Consider the following 20,814-nt stretch of genomic DNA (forward strand, 5'->3'; position numbering starts at 1 on the left):
GTTTTTAGATGTCTTAAGTCTTTGAATGTGAGCTTGTAACTCCTAATCTGCCTTTTAAATGAAAGATGTCCAAAGAAGTCTTGTCCAGTGTTTATGGTGTTCAAACTGTGCTTCCATTGTAAAACTGCTTGTGGCTGAACTCCTTCCACTGTGCTTATATGAACCTGGGAGCTTTACTCTGGCTATTGACTGAGGTGGGATACTAAGGTAGTTGAATATATGATCAGATGTAAGCAGTAGGTGTTTAAAGTAGAGCTCCTTCCTTGTTTTGTTTTGGAAACTTTAGGCCGGGGAGAGTTGAAATGACTGAAATGCCTTTGCTATTATCTGTTGCAAATTAACTTTGCCAGAAATTACTGCTTGTGACCTCAGTTAAATTCTTTTAAGACCAGCATCTTGTGTGCAGTAGTGACCGTGCACACACACATTATCAAAGCCTTCTTTCTAAAGCAGTAGAGAAATACTGTGTGCAGCAAGATAGGGATGAGGTGAACAGGGGAATAATGGATCAGACCATTCACACTACCAATGAAAGCTAAAAATGCCTGTAAGCATACTGAAGGAAGATACTGTATGTAAAGTAGTAAAACTCGATAAATCCATCAGATGGGAAGTAGTTGTTCTTCAGTGTTGGAATCTGCTGCTTTAAGTCAGCTTGCAGCGTTGTTTGCCTAGTGGTGTAATAGGATGGTTGGTTTGTAAAGCAGCATGTAGATTAGAATTTTGCCTTATTCCCAGTTCAGAGATCTCCAAAGACTTGAGGCGAGCTTAAGAATCGAACGGTGTTTTGTTTTGGGAATGGGGCATAGGAAGGAAGCAGTGTATGGAGCAGTGGTCTGTTTCAGAAGAATCAAAAGCTGATGGAAGGATTACGGTGCAGTATGTAAACCGGCAGTCATGAGGGAGCAACATCCTCATGGGATAGCTCAAGTATGGGGCACCCTTTGTTCAAGTTGTTTCATTTGTTTCTAATTGGTATCTTAAGGTCCTTCCATAAATTAAATAAGAATCATAGAATCATAGAATTACTCAGGTTGGAAAAGACCTTGAAGATCATCAAGTCCAACCGCAGCCTAACCAGTAGCCTATCTCCAACAACAAACCTCTGCTGAGGTTCATATCCCTGAGTACCACATCCAAACAGTTCTTAAACACATACAGGGATGGCGATTCAACCACCTCCCTGGGGAGCCCATTCCAGTACCTAACCACCCTTTCTGTAAAGACGTTCTTTCTAATATCCAACCTGAACTTGCCCTGGTGCAACTTAAGGCCATTTCCCCTTGTCCTGTCACATGTCACTAGTGAGAAGAGACCTGCCCCACTCTCACTGTAAGAACCTTTCAGGTACTGGAAGACGGCAATAAGGTCTCCCCTCAGTCTCCTCTTCCTCAGGCTAAACAGCCCCAGCTTCCTTAGCCTCTCCTCATAGGGCTGATTCTCCAAGCCCTTCATGAGCCTCGTTGCCCTTCTCTGGACCTGCTCCAGTACTTCCATATCTTTCTTGTGCTGAGGTGCCCAAAACTGGACACAGTACTCGAGGTGAGGCCTCACCAATGCCGAGTACAGGGACAGGATGACTTCCTTAGTCCTGCTTACCCCACCATTTTTGATACAAGCCAGGATGCCATTGGCCGTAAGGCATTGAAAGGGAAAAGTATACTTTTTTTTTTGTCCTCAGGTAATGCACAGAGTTGTCAGCACTGAACAGCAGACCCATGGTAAAAAGTTTGGTGACTGTGGAACTCTGAATAGTTTGGTTCTTCCTATCATGACTGTGTGTGGTTTACTCATACAGGTATTGTTCAAGTGTACCAGCAAGACAGTATTTTTAAGTGATTGGGATTGCACTCTTTCTAGTAGCAAGATGTGTCTCTTACCTTCTAAGATCATTTTCAAGATCAAAACATCTTCGTATTCAGCCTCTTCTTGTCTACCTTTGGTATTTGCCACTTTGCAAACTTCGTTGTTTGGAAATGTTGAAAATATGCACTCTTGCCATTAACTCTTTGAACTTTTTATAGGTACTTGAGGTGCATTTGTCTTCAAGGAAGACTTCGTGGCAAGGACTCAAATTGTTTCCTTTTTTTAACTGAAGTCTTGGAAATTGCAAGTCAGGACTGATGAAAATTAGTGTAATCTGCATGGGATCTGAGTCAGCGTTAATTTGAAACATCCCCAAATGCTGGAATAACTTCATTTTTCTTTCTATTCCTCCCAGCTGTGTGCTGGCTGAGGGGGAATTAAATTTTTAATACCTTAGAAATAAAAAAGAACCTTTGCATTTTGAAACCAAGTAACTTCTAGGTTTGGAGAGGAGGGGAAAGAAATTAAAATGTCTGTATCTAGTGAAAAAGACAGCCTTGTTTTGCTGAGTCACTCAATACTACACTGTTTTCTTACGTGTTTTGTCAAACAGACTGACTTCCACAGTTGGGCAGATTTGGACAGCATGTTTGGCCACTCAGCTTCAGGTTTCAGTGATGGAGCAGCAGTGCTCTGAAGCTGGTGAGGGTCTTTGGATGCCAGCACAGATTCGTGGGGGTGCACAAAGCTGTGTTTGGAACTGTTTGTTTTTTTTTCCCCACTTCCCTCAGCATCTAGCAGAGCATCATGTGTTCTGTGAAGCACATCGTTGCAGTGATGGAGGAAAAAAACTGTTTGCTAGTACTTTAAGGAATTAGTGTTGTGGTATGTTTTTACCCTGTGCTTGCCTCCTAAGCCTTGCAGATTTTTGTCTGTGAACTCCAGAAGGTGGATTAATGGCTGAAGTGTGTGTACCTCCAGTGTGATGTAGTGCAGTGGCATATTTTCTTCCCAAATGGAGTTTGGGGGATTTGGTGGTCAGTGCTCTAAATCAGGAGAGATTGCCAAAGAATTCTGAAAATGGCATAAGACACAGTAGGCTTTATTACTGCTTTTATCTGTTATTTCAGCTTCTTTTGCTAATTGCAACAGGAGCTGAATCCTGCTTTTGAACTTTGAAGGGATGCTTTCACTTTCTCTTGGCTTATGTTGGGCACTTAAAATTAAGTAATGCTTGTTACCTACGAAAGTAAATTAATGTTCAGCGAAGGAAAGAAATTTGAATCTAGGTGGTGACTTCTATTTTGGCCTGACTGGAGGCAATGTGAGGACTACACATGACAACTAGAACCTCCCTGTGTACCCCTTTCTGCTTCCCCCTAGAAGAATGTTTCTTGGCTTGAAATGCTTATAAAAGACAAGGCCTTAGAGTTAAGAAGGTGGCTGTCTCTCCTTCTGGAGTTAGAATTTTTGAGAAGACAGACTATTCTAAGCTTTTTTTTAGTCCTTATTTTAATTTGGGTATGCAATGTACTTTGTGACAAACCTGTTACCTTCTTGATTACAAGATGACTTTTTGTGCTTTTGGTAAGCTTGATCAGTCATTGTAAGGGTAGCTTCTCTCCATCTCCTGTTCCATGCCCTGCAATTATCATCTGTTTTATCTTTTTTCAGGGAATTAAAATACGGAATGGTAGGAGTTGTATCTAAGAAAACCTGTTTCTATCATTTCTATCACTTTTTTAATAATAGTTGGAATTATTTGCATTTAACTACCATGGTGGTTTGAGATGTGAAGAGATTGACTGGATCCCTGTTCCTGATCTTCTGTGAGAGTGAGAATTCTGCAGTTTTGATGGTGGTGCAGGCTGCTGCTGTCATTTGTAAACCAACCAGCCTGGTTTGGTTTTATTTTTCAGGCATGTTATACTTATTAGGAAACATGTAGCATCCTTTTAAATGAGAACTATGTTGCCATTGACACAAATTAAGTTCTGTAGTTGGTAAAGCAAAAGCATGTATTCTATCAAATAAACTGTAAATTTCCAAGTCTTCAGTGGTGTAATCCACTGATTGGCCATTTCTTAAAAGCTGGTCCTAGTTCTACTAGATGATAATTAACTACTAGTCGATGTCTAACAGGAGATCATTATTACTTCAGAAACTGGGAGTCTAATTGCTTTCTACACGGTTTCTCTTACGTAAATCTCTTTGCTGAGACAGGTGCTATAGCTTTGCTTACTGCTGTTTGAGGTGGAGGTAATGGCTTGTGATATATAGAGAAATTTTTCTACATCTCCTGCATCTGTCTTACACATACACCTATGCAAGGTCCAAACATCCATGAAATTAATTCCACTGGAAAGACAGTTGATTAAAAATTCTTGCTGAAGAGTGCAGCAAAACCAGGGAAAGTCAACCTTGTGTTTCTTCCATCACCTCATTGCTAATTGCAAGGTAAGGAAGAGTCATAGTCAATGGTTTCCAATGACTGCATAATGAAGTAAGAAATGAATGCTCCAAAGAATCAAACACAAATGTAATATTAGCAACTACTGCTACTGTGTGATTAGTGACAATTAAATTTAATAATCTCACTAACATTTCTTCAAATACTTGAAGGCAAGGGAGAGCAGAGGTTGGTTGGAGGTCTAATGGAGGGCGCTCCTTATCAACAAGAGCAAGTGCTACAAATCTACAAGACTTCAGGCCCAGTGTTCCTCTTTGCAGCTGCCATCTGTGACTGTTTTTATAACCAATGAAATGCCTAACAGCTGTACTTCAGTACTTTCACCTTTTATTATTCAGTGTGTGCTTTCAATTATAGATATCTGAAGTTCATTTAATAGAAGGTAGCTATTTGCAGGCACAAGTTTTCTCAGACTGTTGCCTTCTACTTCTACTAAAAGTGTGCCAACTCTCTTTGGCCCTTCAGCACTGTAACTTGGCCTTACCTACAGAAAAGCCAACAAGAGGCAGGCTTTCTGGTGTCCTGTATAACTAGAAATTTTGTCTCAGTGTGTAATCCTTTCTTTGTAGACATGCATTGATGCATGCAGGGAGGAATTCACTGATCCCTTGTACCATTTTAGCTGTAGTGAGCCATATGAAACTGCTTGCACTATAGTTTCATTGGTGTGTGTGTGTTATGCTGCACTATTAGTATGTAAGGTTTTGATTTAAGTCTGGATTTGATTTCTGACTCAGCTCGCTATAAACTGAGGGCAGCCACATCAGTTAAGAAGAGATGGAAAGGAACAGTACGATTTTTGACTGCAGAACCGACTTCTACTTCAGAGTGTTTATGGAACTATATGCATTTGAATCACATGCAGAGATTGAAATGCATTGTATGCAAGATGGAAATCACAAAATGAACTGTTCAAGGCCCTTAGAAAACAAGCAGTTTCTGTATCTGCTGGCAGTTTTGCTGCTACTTACACAATCTTCTGTGTTTCAGTTTTTCCTATGTAATTAAAACAAGATTGGAATCTGGGAATTATTGGGAGTAAGGTAGAACTGCATTTAAAAGTTAGCTTAAGATAACTCTTAAACCCTGTGAGGAATCACTTTTTTGCACGATAACATTCCCAGTTATCCTTTTGACAGAACAAATAAAGAGACATAGTATTCCTGCCTGTGTTGGAGATGGAAATTATGGGAAACTAGATTTTTCAGTTGGTTTTGGTTAATTCCTAAACCAATCTGATATAAGTTTACAAATACTCTGTAGTGACTGCTGTGCTATCTTCCATCTTTTTTTGTTGTTCCTGATGTGAATTTTGGGAACCACTTGACTTCACTGTTCCAATAAAAATAAGACAAATACAGAATGATGCCGTGGAAGAAGAAAAGAATGGCCCTGATCTGCAAAGCCACATCCAGCCTGGCCTTGAATGCCTCCAGGGATGGGGCATCCACAACTTCCTTGAGCAACCTGTTCCAGTGCGTCACCACCTTCTGAATGGAAAAACTTCCTCCTAATATCAAACCTGAACCCTTCCCCTGTCTCAGTTTAAAACTATTTCCCCTTGTCCTATCGCTGTCTACCATGTAAACAGCCATTCCCCCTCCTGTTTATACACTCCCTTCAAGTTCTGGAAGGCCACAATGAGGTTTCCCCAGAGTCTTCTCTTTTCTAAGCTAACCAAGCCCAGCTCTCTGTCTTAGTGGTCCTCCTCTGGACCTGCTCCAAGAGCTCCACATCCTTCCTGTACTGAGGGCTCCAGGCCTAGATGCAGTACTCTAGATAGGGTGTCACAAGGGCTGAGTAGAGAGGGACAATCAGCTCTCTGTTCCTGCTGGCCACCCCTTTTTTAATGCAGCCCGGAGCACAGTTGGCTTTCCGGGCTGCAAGCGCACACTGCTGGCTCATGTCCAGCTTCTCATCCATCAGGACCCTGAAGTCCTTCTCTTCAGGGCTGCTCTCAAGGAGATCTTTCCTCAGTTTGTGTAAGTACCTGGGATTCCCCCAACCCAAGTGTAGCACCCTGCAGTTGGTGTTGTTGAACCTCATTAGGTTTTCATGGACCCACATGGAAAAAAAAAGTCAACAACAAAGTAAGTTTTTCCTGCAGGAAACAATAAAAAGCAAGTCTCCTATCTGTAAGTGTAGTGTTGCAATGCATACTGTCTTAAGAAATATGCTGGCACGTAAAATAATTGCTGATTTCTGTGCTGTTATGCTAATATTCTTCCAATTTGAGTTGCATAGAAGGAGGGAAGATCATAGGGTCATGTAATGAAGCCATGCAACAATCTCAGATTTATTTTAATGTAGGTTATTATATAGTTGCTGATGGATAATTTTTTGATTAATTGTGATGAGAAGATAATTGGGACTATAGGACCCAGATGTAGTGAATACCTCCTTAGCTTGCAGCGCCCAATCTTCCTTGCTGCTCTCTCCAGTACTTACCTTTCACCACAGCCTCAAGGTATTAACGGATCTATTTGTACTTTGGATAGAGTAGTGTATCTTCTTAAATTGTGACCTTCAGGTTAATAATTTGTAGCCGTAGGTTCCATATGCTTTTCCTTTATGGCTAATTGCTGCTCAACTTCAACAAAGACAGAAATGGCTTTCATTTTAAAGATTTAAAAGATTTTAAGATTTTAAAGCACACCCACACCTGCTGCCAGGCAGTGAGAGAGAGCGAGCATCGCTTCCGTGATGTATTTCCCTCTCTGACCATGAGGTCCTCTAGGACATGTAGTTCTTCTCTGTGCTCCACATGATGTCATGTGTGGAATACCAGTAGCAAAAATTACAAAACCTTGACATTCAGTTTGTGGGCGCTTCTTTTTTGACAATCACAGAACTGCCAGGGATTGGAGTCAGCCTCTGGAGATCATTGAGTCTAACCTCCGCCTTCCTAAGGCAGGTTCGTTACAGCAGGTTACACAGGAGAGCATTCAGGTGAGTTCTAAATATCTTCAGAAGAGACTCCACAGCCTCTATGGACAGCGTGTTCCAGTACTCTGCTACCCTTAAAATAAAGAAAATTTTCCTCACGTTCAGATGTAACTTCTTCTGTTCCAGTTTGTGCCCATTGGCCCTTGTTCTGTCAGTGGACATCATTAGAAAGAGCCTGATGCCATCCACTTGACTCCTGTCCATTAGATATTTGTAAGCACTGAGAAGATTCCTCCTGGGTCTACTCTTTAGTGTGACTGGTCACATGTTCACCCTTTCCTTGTAAGGGAGATCAGGTTCCTTGTCATCTTTGTGGCCCTCTGCTGGGCTCTCTCTATAAGATCTCTGTTTTCTTTAACAGGGGAGTTCTAAATGTAGCCTCAATAGAGCAGAGTAGAGGGGGAGGATCATTTGCCTTGACCTGCTGGCCATGCTCTTTTTAATGCACTATGGAATTATATTGACCTTTGTGGCCACAGGGGCACGCTTCAGGCTTGTGGTCAACCATTTGTCCACCAGGACACTTAGGTCCTTCTCCACAGAGCTCTTTTCCATCAAGTCAGTCCCTAACTTGTACCAGTGTGTGCAGCTGTACCTTCCTCTTGCCCTTGCTGAACTTCATTAAATTCCTTTTGTTGCACTCTCCAGTCCATTCAGATCTTGTTGAATGGCAGCACAGCCTTCTGGTGTGTCAGCCTCTCCTACCAGCTTCGTATTATCAGGAAATTTGTTGAGGGTGCTCTCTATTCATTCAGATCACCAATGAAGATGTTGAACAAAACCAGACCCAGTACCAATCTTTGGGGAATACCACTAGCTACAGGCCTCCAACTACACCGCACCACTGATCATGATCCTCTGAGCCCTACTTGTTCTCAATCCACCTTGCTGTGCACTTATCTATCCCATACTTCCTAAGCTTATCTATGAGGATGTTATGGAATACAGTATCAGAAACATTGCTGAAGTCAAGGTTGACTATATTCACTGCTCCCCCCTTATCTAACCAGCTTGCCATGACATCATACAAGGCTACTTGGTTGGGTAAGCATGATTTCCCATTGATGAATGCATCCTGATAACTTTCCCCTCCATTTGCTGAGAGATGAATCCAGAATAAGTTTACTCCATTGCCTTCCTAGGAACAGAGGTGAGGCTGACTGGTCTGTAGTTTTCTGGATCCTTCTTATTACTTTCTGAATATGGAACAACATCAGCTTTTTTCTGGTCTTCAGGCACCTCTCCTGTCCTCCATGACCTCTTAAAGGTGATAGAGGCTAGACAGTCACTTCTGCCAGCTCTCTCAGTCCTCCTGGGTGCATCCCATTGGGGCCCATGGATTTGTTTGCATAGAGTTTGCCTAAATGATACCTGACCAATTGTCCTTCACCAAGGGGGAATCTTCCTTTTCTCAGACTCTCTCTTATCTCCAGGATCTGGGATTCTTAAGAGGCAGTCTTAGAAGTAAAGACTGAACCAAAGGAGGCATTCATTAACTCTGCCTTTTCAGTGTCCTTCATTACCTGGGCACCCACCTCATTCAGCATTCCCTAATCTTCCTTTTGCTATTGACATGCTTAAAGAAGTCTCTCTTGTTGTCCTTAACCTCCTTCACCAGATTTAACTCCAAATGCGCCTTAGCCTTCCTTGTTGAGTCCCTGCATGACCTGACAGGGTTCCTATATTTTGCGCATGCAGATATGCTCCTTTTCCACACTCTGCAGACTTTCTTCTTCCATGGGAGCCTTGCTCATGCACACAGTCATATACTCAGTTAGATGACGTCTTTGCTTCTATCTTCCTCTATCATCATTAGGATCTCTCTTTTCTTCTTGCTGGGTAGGCTCCAAGGTGCAATGCAAATAGTTGCTTGGGATCGCCAGGGATAAGAGAGTCCACATGTATCTCAGTGACATCTGAGAACACAAGAATGCTCTACTCAAAAGTTGTTATTACAAGTAAAGAAAATTAGGTCTTTATTTCCTCTGTCATCTCTTGTATGCTTTTGAATTCTCAGTTTCTTACCCCCTTTGAGCCCACTGAGTAGGAGGAAAGGGAATGTTTTACCGTATATTTACATTAAACACATAGGAAGTGTTACTATCAGTGTGACTTATTATTTCCATGGAAACTCTAGCAGATACAAAAAGCATAATAGCACTGTTTGATAGTGCAAATTCTCAGCTACAAAATGCTACTTTTCAACAATTGGTAGTTGAAAAAACTACCATTACCTATGCATTTTTTCCAGAGATGAACAGGAGCCTGAATGCTGCGCTCAGCAAAATCTGCACCAGCAGCAGTCACCCGCTGTCACCACTGCTGAAAAACTCAGCCCACCACCTCACTGTGCTCACACACACTGTTTGGTCTCAGTATATGTTCAGCAAGTGTTAATGAATGTTGATAATTACCATTTTTCCTGCATGGAGGAATTAAGTTCATTCAACTCCATACAGTTGCTTCCTCTGCACTTCCATATCAAATGCCATTTTGTCAGGCTGCCCCTCTGCTGCCATCTGTCATATGTCAACAAAGTGTGATGGGATATTGTTGGGAAGGTACAGCCTCTACTGCCATACCAGTAACATCCACTTCTGACATTGTGAGCCAGCATCAGAAAGTAGCAGGCATTACCATGAGAGCAGCCCTTGTAATTGCCCAACGATATTTACATATATATACATATATACGTGTGTGTGTGTGTGTATAAAACAGAATTTCATCCTGCAGCAGCTTCAGGCTTGCATACTTCTCGACCCTAAACTGAACCAGAGTTTAAGTTTATTCAGTTTTGTGAAGCAGTGATCTTGCTTAATTTTGTTTATGTTTTTCAGTTCTTCTCCCCTATTTCTCCTGAGAGGGAGAGCTTCCCACCTGCAAGAAAGAGAGTTTTCCTGCTTAAAAGAGCTAGAAACCTTACTGATTTTATGCTTTCACCCTACCATTGAGTTCCTTGCATGTGCAGTGTGTGTTTTTCTCTTGATCTGAGAATAAAATTATCATCCATATGATTTTAGCAGTCTGGAGATGTTTTATGTATCCTGTTGGAATTGGCCATCACAGATCACCTTGATAAATAAACTGACCTCCTGCAAAGTCTTGTGTTGTAACATGTCTCATTGGTAGATGTTCCTGTTAGATTCCAGTAGGCTACTTCTGGCATTTGCACACATGCATCTACTTAGCGCATAGTAGGAATAAAATATGACTTTTAATGCCTATCTAATTCTGCTGATTGAAAAGAAATAGGTTGTTTTTTGACCCTGTACACTAGGGAACTGAATCAGTGGCTCATATTGGAACCCTACTCTTACATTTAATGGGACTGGATGCTTTTCTTGTTAGCTCAACTGATATACATTTTTATTATTATTATTATTATTTTCCCCTGCATCTTTTTACATCTTTTAACAAGTCAGGGTCTGTTACAAGTAAGTACTCAGTTTAAGGCTCTAAACTACAAGTCTGTAGTGTGAACACAAGAATACTTCTAGTATTTTCCCTGGGACATCAATAGGACCTCTTTTTTTTTTCTGACTAAAATACATAGAACTTCTCTGCTAAGATGTCTGGATTGATGAAGGGAATAGAAAAATCTTTTCTTCCAACAGTGGCTTGATTAATGGATTTATTGTTTGCAGAGATTCTGTCAGGAAGCCATATGGCTTGAGGAAAACAAGGAGGAAGTGGCTGATGTTGAGAATCTGATTTACTAGGGGTCCCTAAGGACACAATGTGGCTCTTATCCTTACTCCTTTGCACTCGGTTTGTAAAGTGCTCTAAGAAGAGCTTTAGTGCTGCAGTAGAGCTAAAGATAATAGGTCTCTGTTTGCATGGAATATCAGACACTACTGCTGAATCTGCATCGTAGTGGCTCAACTCTAAGGGCAAAAACCCACTGCTCTTATCCTTTTGTTAAAGATCTTCCGGAGTAGCTTGCAAGGAACAGCAGTTGAAGTGCTTGCTTCTGGTATCTTGGCGGTTGATCAGTTGGCATTGGTGAGGGCAACTTTACCTCCTCAAAGCTGGCCTCTCTGTTTGGGGTGAGGTGCTGTTCCTTTTCTTTCTACTCCTTTCTCTACTCTTTGCTCTTCCCTTCCTCAAGAAAATTCAAGCAAGTATGTCTGTGTCCTACAGTCAAGTTTATTATCATCTAATGTGTGTGTGGATTTCAGTAAGTAAATGAAGCTTAGGCACCTGTGATTCAACGTGACGTGATGGGTCAGATGAATGTTCAAGCTTATCTGTGACAGTTTGATTTTAGTTATGACTATTTGGTGAAAAAACCTGAATGGAAGATTCAAAGCAATGTTCTGGAACGGAAGTGCTAGCAACTACACTAAGGATGTTAGCACTTCCTTGTGCCTTGTGTGAAAGTATAGTCTCTCTGCTGAGAGCCATGAAGTCACCAAAAAGCACTTATGATCACTTCAGAACTGAAGTGAGAAGTTGTTGTGAAGCATTAGCAATTACTTGTGGATCTGCAGAATCTGGAAAGCACTGAAAATCACTTGACAAAAACATATTGCGGCAATGCAGAATTCAGTGAATATTGATGTGAGAATGAAAGATATGTATTCAGGCTGTGGTTGTGAAAATGACTGTACGTGTGCCTTAAATCTCTGGAGGTCCTGAACATCCTATTCAGAAATTCTTGGCCATAATGGAAGCAGTAATTACTCCTCCAAGGCTTCAGTTCATGGCACTTGTGGTCTAGTGTTACAATATACCGAACTTTCCTTTCTAGATCTTTAAGAGGTTTCTTGCTATTGTTTTCTGTCCACTTAGAACACGCTGATGCTGGAGTTGCTGGTTGTCGAATCTATGGCAAATACTAGGGGAAAAGCAGTTTGCATTGGTAATATTCAGTGCCTCACAGCAGTGGAAGAGGACAGGCTAAAAGGTGCAAGGAAAGCTTACTTGCTTTAGAGCTAGTATACACTGCTGTCCAAGTGAAGTTTCTAATTAGCATTCAGTGTAACAGATATGTTCAATTGAACTATTATTCAGAAACTCTTCTACAGGTGATTAAAAACGACTTTTCACATGTTCTCCCTGACTATGACATAGTATTAGGCAATGCTTGTACGCCTGGCACCATCATGCTGTTAAACATAATTGTAGTAAGCAGCCCTTGCAAGCTGATTAATATTAGTTTTAGTCAGCTGTTTGGGATTTGTTACCTTTTGCCTACTTTGTTTGATTCCTTATGTATGTGTACGTTAACTGAGATTTACCGCTACAAGGGAGTCAGTGTATGCAGTTCATACAGTCTGTATGCACATGGGGGTTTTTGTATCTGGAAGACTTCCAGTTTAAGGATTATTTTCATTAAGAAGAAAATGAGGAAAGAAGATTATTTCACAAGCTCTTATATTTACAATACAGTGGTGGCAGATGCTCATGACTACCTAGTATAATGTTCAATATTTCATAATGTTCTGGAGAGCTGATGAAATGCTGTTTACCACATTTAGTTATTTATAGCAGGAAGATGTCACACCTGGTTAAAAAAAAATGTAGCAAATGAAGTACAATACTCTGTGTTCCTTTGGAACTGTTGGAAAGAAGGTATTCTAGTTTTATGTAGCTCACTGTTAAGCTAAGTTTTTCTTAGTCTGCCTACCCATGCTAGGGAAGCACTTGTTTTCAAAAGCATTGAGGGGAAGAGGGGGGAACTGTAGCCTCACTCTTGAGATAGTTTTACTGTTTTATAACGTTTCTTTTTCTTTTTCCAGCAAGTGACCGTGTCAGCAGAGCTGGCCCTTATGCCTGGAGCAGCAGATTGCACTGAGCCCGCTGCATAACCAGACGTCTCCGCCTGCCTTCACTTGCAGGTAAGAAGTTATGACGAATGTCAAATAAGAGTTTTCCTTCTCCTTCCTGAAAGTGTTTGTACATGAAGCACACCAAGAACCGTAGAGCTTAAAGAGATTCCTAAGTGTGTGTGGATATTCTGATATCACTTCCTCAAGTTAGAAATCTGACCAATATCCCAGCTACCCTGTTCTGTGCAACATTTGCTTTCTCAAGATAGTTGTGTTCGGGAGCAGGCCTGTCATGGTCCTGCCAAGTTTACCATTCATATGATGATGTGATTCCCATATGTATCTCCTCTCCACCTGTGCTTGGAAAAGACATGAGACCATCCTGCCTCTGAGGAGAATGCCCTGAATGAGAGGAGACTCTTGTCACTGGCTCCTAGTTGTCAGACCGTCTAGGACAGCTCTCTGCCAGCGACAGCTGATTGGTGACCTGCCATCAACTCTGGCTGTGTGGGTTTTGGGACAGCAGGCTGCAGCTGCCTCTTTGTGCAAGTGATGTCTGTGTGTGTTTAAAACATAATGCTGGATGTACGGAGATGTACCCAATTTGGCAATTGTAACGTTGCTAAGTATCCAGAAGAAATGACCAGAAAAGGAAGCAGTATCAGATAATGATTTTTATGACAGTGTAATTAATTCTTGACATAGTAGAAACATCAGAACACCATACAAATCTATACTGTCAGATTATGCACTGGCAGTAATTACTCACATTGGTTTGAGTCCTCTGTTCTGTGGTGTAAATTAAGATGGTGAAGCAAACATAGGAAACTCACTACTACAATGTGTTCTGCAGTCTGTGAATGGAACGTAGTTAAATTTATCTGTGCATTTGTTGTGAGCACTACTGAGTAAGTTCCTTTCAGTGCAGCAAGTCCCTGGCTGGTCGCCAGGTGACTAGAGTGTCACTCCTTATCTGTCACTTTGTAATGAGGCATGCAAATTGTACTCTTTGAATTACGCTATTGTACCACAACAGGATATATGTGCACGCAAAAATTTCATCAAGATGATGCTTGCCCGTTGTCACGTGGGGACAGTTACTTGTGTACCGTACTTCTTTGGAGTAAACCAGTAGTTTTTCCTCATAAGCATCACTGCAATAAATAGCTGCTTTTATGTTATTTCACTTTGCTGTCTGTTTTAGGGTGTAATATAAAGGAACAGTACAGGAAGGATGTGGAGCTCTTGGAGCGGATCCAGAGGAGGGCCACTAAGATGATCAGAAGGCTGGAGCACCTCTCCTGTGAGGAAAGGTTGAGGGAATTGGGCTTGTTTAGCTTGGAAAAGAGAAAGCTCTGGGGAGACCTCATTGTGGCCTTCCATACTTGAAAGGAGAGTATAAACAGGAGGAGGAATGGCTGTTTACAAGGTTGGACACTGATAGGACAAGGGGGAATGGATTTAAACTGAGACAGGGGAGGTTTAGGTTAGATGTTAGGAGGCTGTTTTTCACTCAGAGGGTGGTGACGCACTGGAACAGGTTGCTCAAGGAGGTTGCGGATGCCCCATCCCTGGAGGCATTCAAGGCCAGGCTGGATGTGGCTCTGGGCAGCCTGGTCTGGTGGCTGGCGACCCTGCGCAAAACAGGGAGGTTGAAACTGGATGGTCATTGTGGTCCTCTTCAGCCCAGGCCATTCTATGATACTAACAGCTGCTAGTATGCAATTTAATAAAGTACTTTTCTGCTGAAATCCTGAAGTCAAATAGATTCTTGTTCTTAAAAAATAAAATAAAAAATAATCACTTTTGTCCAAGGTCAGTCAAATATAAATAAAAGGTTAGAAGAGAAACTTTATACCTCTGTATAAATCTGTAGTTCACTCATTTTGGATCGTCCCTGTGGTCTGGTTCCCTCATCTCAGAATGTAAAAGAAGTGGTAGGTTTTTGAGGAGGATGGTAAGGATGACGAGAGACGTGTGTTCTTCAAAGGAATTAGTTTCTCACTCTGTGTTTCTTTGATCATGTCATGCCAGACAGCTCAATTTCTTGTCCTTAATAAGCATCAGCATCACGTTTTCTTAGTGTGTAAGCATTAAGGCCTCACTTGTGTCCTGCAAATCCAAGTAACTCCTGCATGATTTGTGGCTTACATTATGAAGAAGTACACAGAGTAGAGGTCTTTGACCCTCCACAGAGGTGTTTCTACTGTCTGGACTCAAAAATTGTGGATGAAGTACTCCTCCCAGATCTATCTTCCTGCCATTTAAATCAGGGTGGAATTTTGTTTCCATCTGAAAGTCGTGGGTCATGAATCAGAAAATATCTTGTTCATTGATCTCTTTTAGTATTCTTTTTTCCCTGCTCCAATCTGCGCAGCTACTACCTACTGTAAAGAATGAGGAGGTGGAACAAGTTCCGAGATCCTGTCTAAAAGGATCTCTGGTTTGGAGTGTTTTTTCTCTGACTTTTGGGGAAGTTCTCATTGAGAGGAGAAATAATTTCAAAGGAAATGTGTTGCATCTCTCATTTTCATTGCTTTGCTCGCATGTTTCGAGTTAATGTGCGTACGCCTTTCATCCTGCCTTTGGATTGACTCCATACAAGGAAGAAAAATATGATGACGGTGTTATCACTGGGATCCTTGAATTTTGCTGCATTCTTTGGATTACAAAAAACGCTTTTCATCTCTTCAGCCTCTGTACCCCCTCCTCCCCACTCCGGAGCTGAACACCACACAATGTACCTCTTGTTTCCTTGTTAACTGTTGCAGCTTTATAATGACCTTGTACTTGCTCCGACCGGTGAGATACCATAGCTGAAATTGAAGATATTATGGTGTGTGCATCTGTTTCCTTCCTTTTCATGACTCATTCACATTTTTATCATTTGTAACTTCTTGCTGTTTCACTTAATGGTGATTTTTTTTTCCTCCTTTTTGTTCTATGTACATTTGTCATTATATAAAACTCAGATCTTGTATCCAGATGTAAATGAATTCACAGTTGTAGCATCCGTAGTAAAAACGTCACAAATGCATTTCAAGTTGAATGTTATTCTATTTCTGTTTCTGTAGACAGTTTCTGAGGAAACGCGCTGGTTTTATGTTTAAAAATGCACATCTTTCTCTCAGCTTTTTCTGAAGTAGGATTATGCATTTTCTTGCTAACCCTGAAAATTAGATGTAAGTGGGGAGAATATGCTTGGAGATTCAGGCATAACTATTGGTGATAAATGATGGGGAGGGTGCTGTGTGGAAATGCTGTGTACATGCAGAGACATGAAAGCCGCTCTTCATGCTTCAAAAATGTTTGTTTCTTTCTTTATCATTTGGGACATGGGTTGCTGAGTGCAAGCCCTTAGTGTTGCAGGCAGACTATTTCATCTTTCTGTTGATGATTTAGCTGAGCTTTGGCTCTGTTTGCATCCTCTCACTGTTGCACTTGCTGACGAGGCTTTTTCTGTGTAATGGGGAAAACGGATGGGATTATGGATTTCATTTAAAGTTTTCAAAATCTCTTTGAGATCACTGTTGGTCTTCTTTGTAATTGACAGACTGGTCTCTGTAGAATTCTGCAGCATACTAATATTCAGAGTAGTAAGACATAGAGCTCCTGCGATGAGCGTTGCATAAGCGGTCATTACATGTTTGAAGGAAAAAAAATACGTGCATATTACTTTTAAAACTTGGAGCTAACAACAGCTGAGGAATTTCTGTGTTTGCATAGCAGTTACTGAAGATGGTGTTTTACCAGCTGGCACAATACAAACATAGTATTGACTTTTGCACTAATTGCAATGCATGTTAGTCATTTCTCTGGCAAGAAGGCAGCACTGCTTTTAGAGGTATGTAGTTCTGTTATGATCCTCTTTCTCCTTTTCCATTAAGTTTCAGCAATTCTGTGTATTACTTCTTACAGAGGATAGCTTCAGAACGTTTGGGATTGAGAATGCTAGGCTTTCGAGAAACAACGTTTACCTTTAATTTTACTTGTGTAGGAATCAGGTTTTGGCAATTAATATATTGAGGAAATAAAAATAGCCATTGAATGGGGTCAAAATCTATCCCATTAGTTGAATCTGCAAAAATGACACTAAGATCTTCAAGTGAATTAAATAGTTCATCACTAAATAGGAAGAGAAACACGAATGCCTTTTTCACTTCACTCTTAAGTCTACCTCTGTACTTCTAAAATTAATGTAATTATTCATTTTATTAACCTTTCCTAAGTCTGAGAAGACATTTAATTCAACTTTTCGAAAGGGTAGACAATCGCAGGACAAGGGGAAACGGTTTTAAGTTGAAAGAGGAAAGATTTAGGTTGGATATTAGGGGGAAGTTCTTTACTATGAGAGTGGTGAGGTGCTGGCACAGGCTGCCCAGAGAGGTTGTGGATGTCCCATCCCTGGAGGTATTCAAGGCCAGGTTGGATGGGGACCTGGGCAGTCTGGTCTGTTATTAAATGTGGAGGATGGCGACCCTGGCTGTGGCGAGGGTGCATTGATGTCTTAAAGCTTCTTCAGGAAGGTTTGTTACACCTGTTGCAGAGCTGAACAAATCTGATAACCTGATAACAAACCTGTATCTACAACACTAGTATTATGCTTTGCACAAGGCATCTCTTGGAATTCTGTAACACTGCTTTGTTTCTTCACATGCGCAGAAAAGCCCTTGTGCTTTCACAGAGAAAGTTAAGATTCCAGAATTAATCTGAAAGCAAATATTCTGTGATGAAATGCAGCCCTGTGCTGGGGAGGAATTACTATTTTCAGAGTTGTCTCATTGTCAACGTTTATTTATTTTTTTTTTCCAAAACAGAAAAAAAAAGTTTGTTATTTTATTGTTGCTTTTTTTTTAACAACTTTTGTGAACAAAACCAAACGTCTCAGCTTTTGTTTCATCCTCAGGCTTTCCCACCAATCTGGGTTATTAGTAAGGATGTCTTAAAATTGAATGCGGGCAAGATGGGTGAGCTTGTACACTTTCAGTAGCTCCTTAAGTAAACCTGCATAGTTTTAGCACAGTCATTTGATGTGATGTCAGAACGTATTTTGAGAGGCTTGTAATTTTGATTCAGTTCTGTCCCAGTTTGGAGAAAGATTGGATTTTAAAGATGCTTGTTTAAAGATGTTTGCAGTTAGATACTCGATCTCAAGAGGCGTTATATGTATGTTTTTATTTTCCTATGAATCTGCTGGCGTGTTCCAAGCTAAAAAATTGGATAGATTATTCAGTAAACATTGGGAAGCAGACAGGTTCTGCATGAGCAGAGGGGCAGGAAACAGCCCCTGATGAGCTGAGAATTCCCAGTGTTGGTGTACAGGCTGTTGCTGATTGCCTTGTTTGTGTAAACGCAGGAAAAGACAAAGAGAGCTTCTAAAATTTAATTGAAAGTTAGTGGGAATCATAGAATCATTTGAGTTGGAAGGGGGCCTTTAAAGGATGTCTTATCCAACTCCCCTGCAATGAACACGGGCACCTACAGCTAGATCAGGTTGCTCAAAGCCCCTTCCTGCCTGGCCATGGATGTACAAGGTTGTTTTTTAACTAAATATGTTCTAAAACTGCCACTTACAAACCTACACCTTGACAAAACCACAGAGATGTGCTGTAGGCTCACCTGTTCATATGTCTTGATGCACTTGGGCCAGCGGTTCCGATGCAGAATTCTCCAGTTCCAAGCTAGGATCTGAGTGCTGCAGTGCTCCCACAGCAGCTCTATTTGGCTTTCATGACATTCATTTCACTATTTAACAAAACTTGCATGTCTCCCAATGCTTCATCCCGCACTCTGCGCTTGCTGACTTTTGGCCTACTTGGACCGATTCCTCTATTAAGTGAGAGGAGGGCTGTGCTTGTTCAGCAGCTTAAACGATCAACTCCATGGGCAGTGATTTATGCCAAACTGGATTTTAATTGAATTAGGATTTCCTATGTTTAATTAAGCTTTACCTTGTGCTTTAGTGCGTTGCTTTGTGTTTAGCTTTCTCTTGCTGCAGTGAGCAAATACCTGTGCATAATCAGTTACTACAGCCTGTTAGCCATCTTTGTGTTCTTTCAGGAGTCATGCGGGGGATTTGGAGACTGTAGTCTTTGGTGCTCCAACACTAGCTAAATATTAAGACTGTAGTCTGACTACTGCAATAGATTTGCTGTTGTCTGTGCTCAGGTCTGAGACCAGTTTAAGGATCTCTGTGCATGATGTTCAGGTGAAGTTCCCTGCTGTGGTTGCAGCCTCTTCCCACACCAAGTGAGCTGGCACTAGTGCCACAGCACATAACCAGGCTAAGGAAGTTCTGCACAGATCTCATCAGCTCTGCCTTAACAGAAATTTCTTCGTGTTGTGCTATTTCAGAAGGGGTAGTGTGAATCCATTTGTCTTTCAGGGAGTGTGGAAATAATGCTATTCTGTGGTGGGCTCCACCCTTTGAGACAATGAGTACTTTCTACCGCTGTGTGTGGGCCAAGGCAACATCCTTGGCACTTTGGTCTGACAAAGACAACTTCAAGGCTAAAACTAACCATAGATTAGATAGCTGCAGTTGGGCTCCAAGGCAAAAGTCCTGTCTTATAAAGAGCAGCTTGATCTCTGCAAGCCATTTAAAAGAGGGAAAAAAAAAGAAAAGCCGGTCTCTGAACTCCACTATTCTATTGTCCTGCATCTCATTTCGCAACATCAGAAGAACTGTCAGCAGAGGCAAGAAATCTTAAGGCTTTTCTGTTGGCATAACAGGACTGACTGTTTATCTGTCCTGACTGCTCCTTGGATGCAGAAATCAGAACTGAATAACCATTCCTGGTGATAATTCATATCAGCGTTTGGTTCTGCTTGATTCATGGCTTAGAAGTTGCTTCAGGTAAAAAACAATAACAGTTCAACTATAGCATGGCTTTGTTTCTTTGCTTCAAACCGACATTGGATGTGTTTGTATTAACTTGTCCCTGCATACTGACCAGCAAGTAAAAAGGAGATCAATTTAGGATGGAGAAACTTCTGGAACTGGACTAGATGATCCAGTACTTCTCAAAAGTGTATCCTAAGCCAAAGCTGATGCACTGTTTTGCTTTGGAGTATGACTTCTTCAGAACTTGCTGTCCCTGAAGTATACTGAAATACTGAATGTATAAAATATTACCAGTGAATTGGTTTTTCCATTTTAATGTCTTGATGCATCTGTCTTTAGGCTTCCTTTCCTCCCTCGGGTTAGTGCTTTTGGGAATGGTAAATGGATGGATTTTTTTATTTGGTTTTAGCTTTTTTGCAAAAGTTAGTTTAAAGCTTTTTTTTCTTCCTTTCTTTTTCTGTGTAGCTGATGCAGGGATGTACATCTGGTCCCATTTTAGTCACTGTTGGTCTTAATAGAGTGTTTTAAGAAGTGAATTCTGCTGTACTTTCTTCACCTAGTGATGCCGTACTGGAGACCCCAACATACACGTTTCTCCCTGTGCTTTGCCATACGTATGTTGTTAGTTTCCTGACTTGTGATCTTTGTTGCCAAAATAGTGAATGAATTTTTGAAAGGATTTTTAAAATTCAAACTGCGTAAGCAGTACTAAGAACTGACGATTATTTCATCCTGTGACAGTGCCTTTAATTATCAGGCTTATAGAATTAAAATCTGCTTTGTTTCCTCTGTCAGTTCAGGTACACTGTTTCCTTGGCCTCCTAACACCTCAGCAGAAGAAATGAGCCCTGCCTTCATCTCGCATAGGTACTTACCTTAAGTAAAAGATGGAGCTTGAGGCTATTTGAACAAAGGAAAGTGTAGAATCTTCACTGAGCTATTCTTCATCATCCTTTGGTCCACTATTCAAATCTACA

General features: G+C 41.1%; 1 protein-coding gene across 3 annotated transcripts in view; it reads left to right on the forward strand.

The window, feature by feature from the left end:
- Positions 1 to 20,814, forward strand: part of RASSF8 (Ras association domain family member 8) — a 74,149-nt gene that overhangs the window by 25,693 nt on the left and 27,642 nt on the right. For 2 of the 3 annotated variants that reach the window (XM_072327213.1, XM_072327216.1), the window contains exon 2: positions 12,964 to 13,062. The exons of the other annotated variant lie outside the window; for it this stretch is intronic. The gene's annotated coding sequence lies outside the window, so the exon portion shown is untranslated. The remainder of the gene's footprint in view (positions 1 to 12,963; positions 13,063 to 20,814) is intronic. 3 annotated transcript variants of the gene reach the window in all.

Source organism: Excalfactoria chinensis, chromosome 1, assembly GCF_039878825.1.
Source record: "Excalfactoria chinensis isolate bCotChi1 chromosome 1, bCotChi1.hap2, whole genome shotgun sequence".
NCBI lineage: Eukaryota > Metazoa > Chordata > Aves > Galliformes > Phasianidae > Excalfactoria > Excalfactoria chinensis.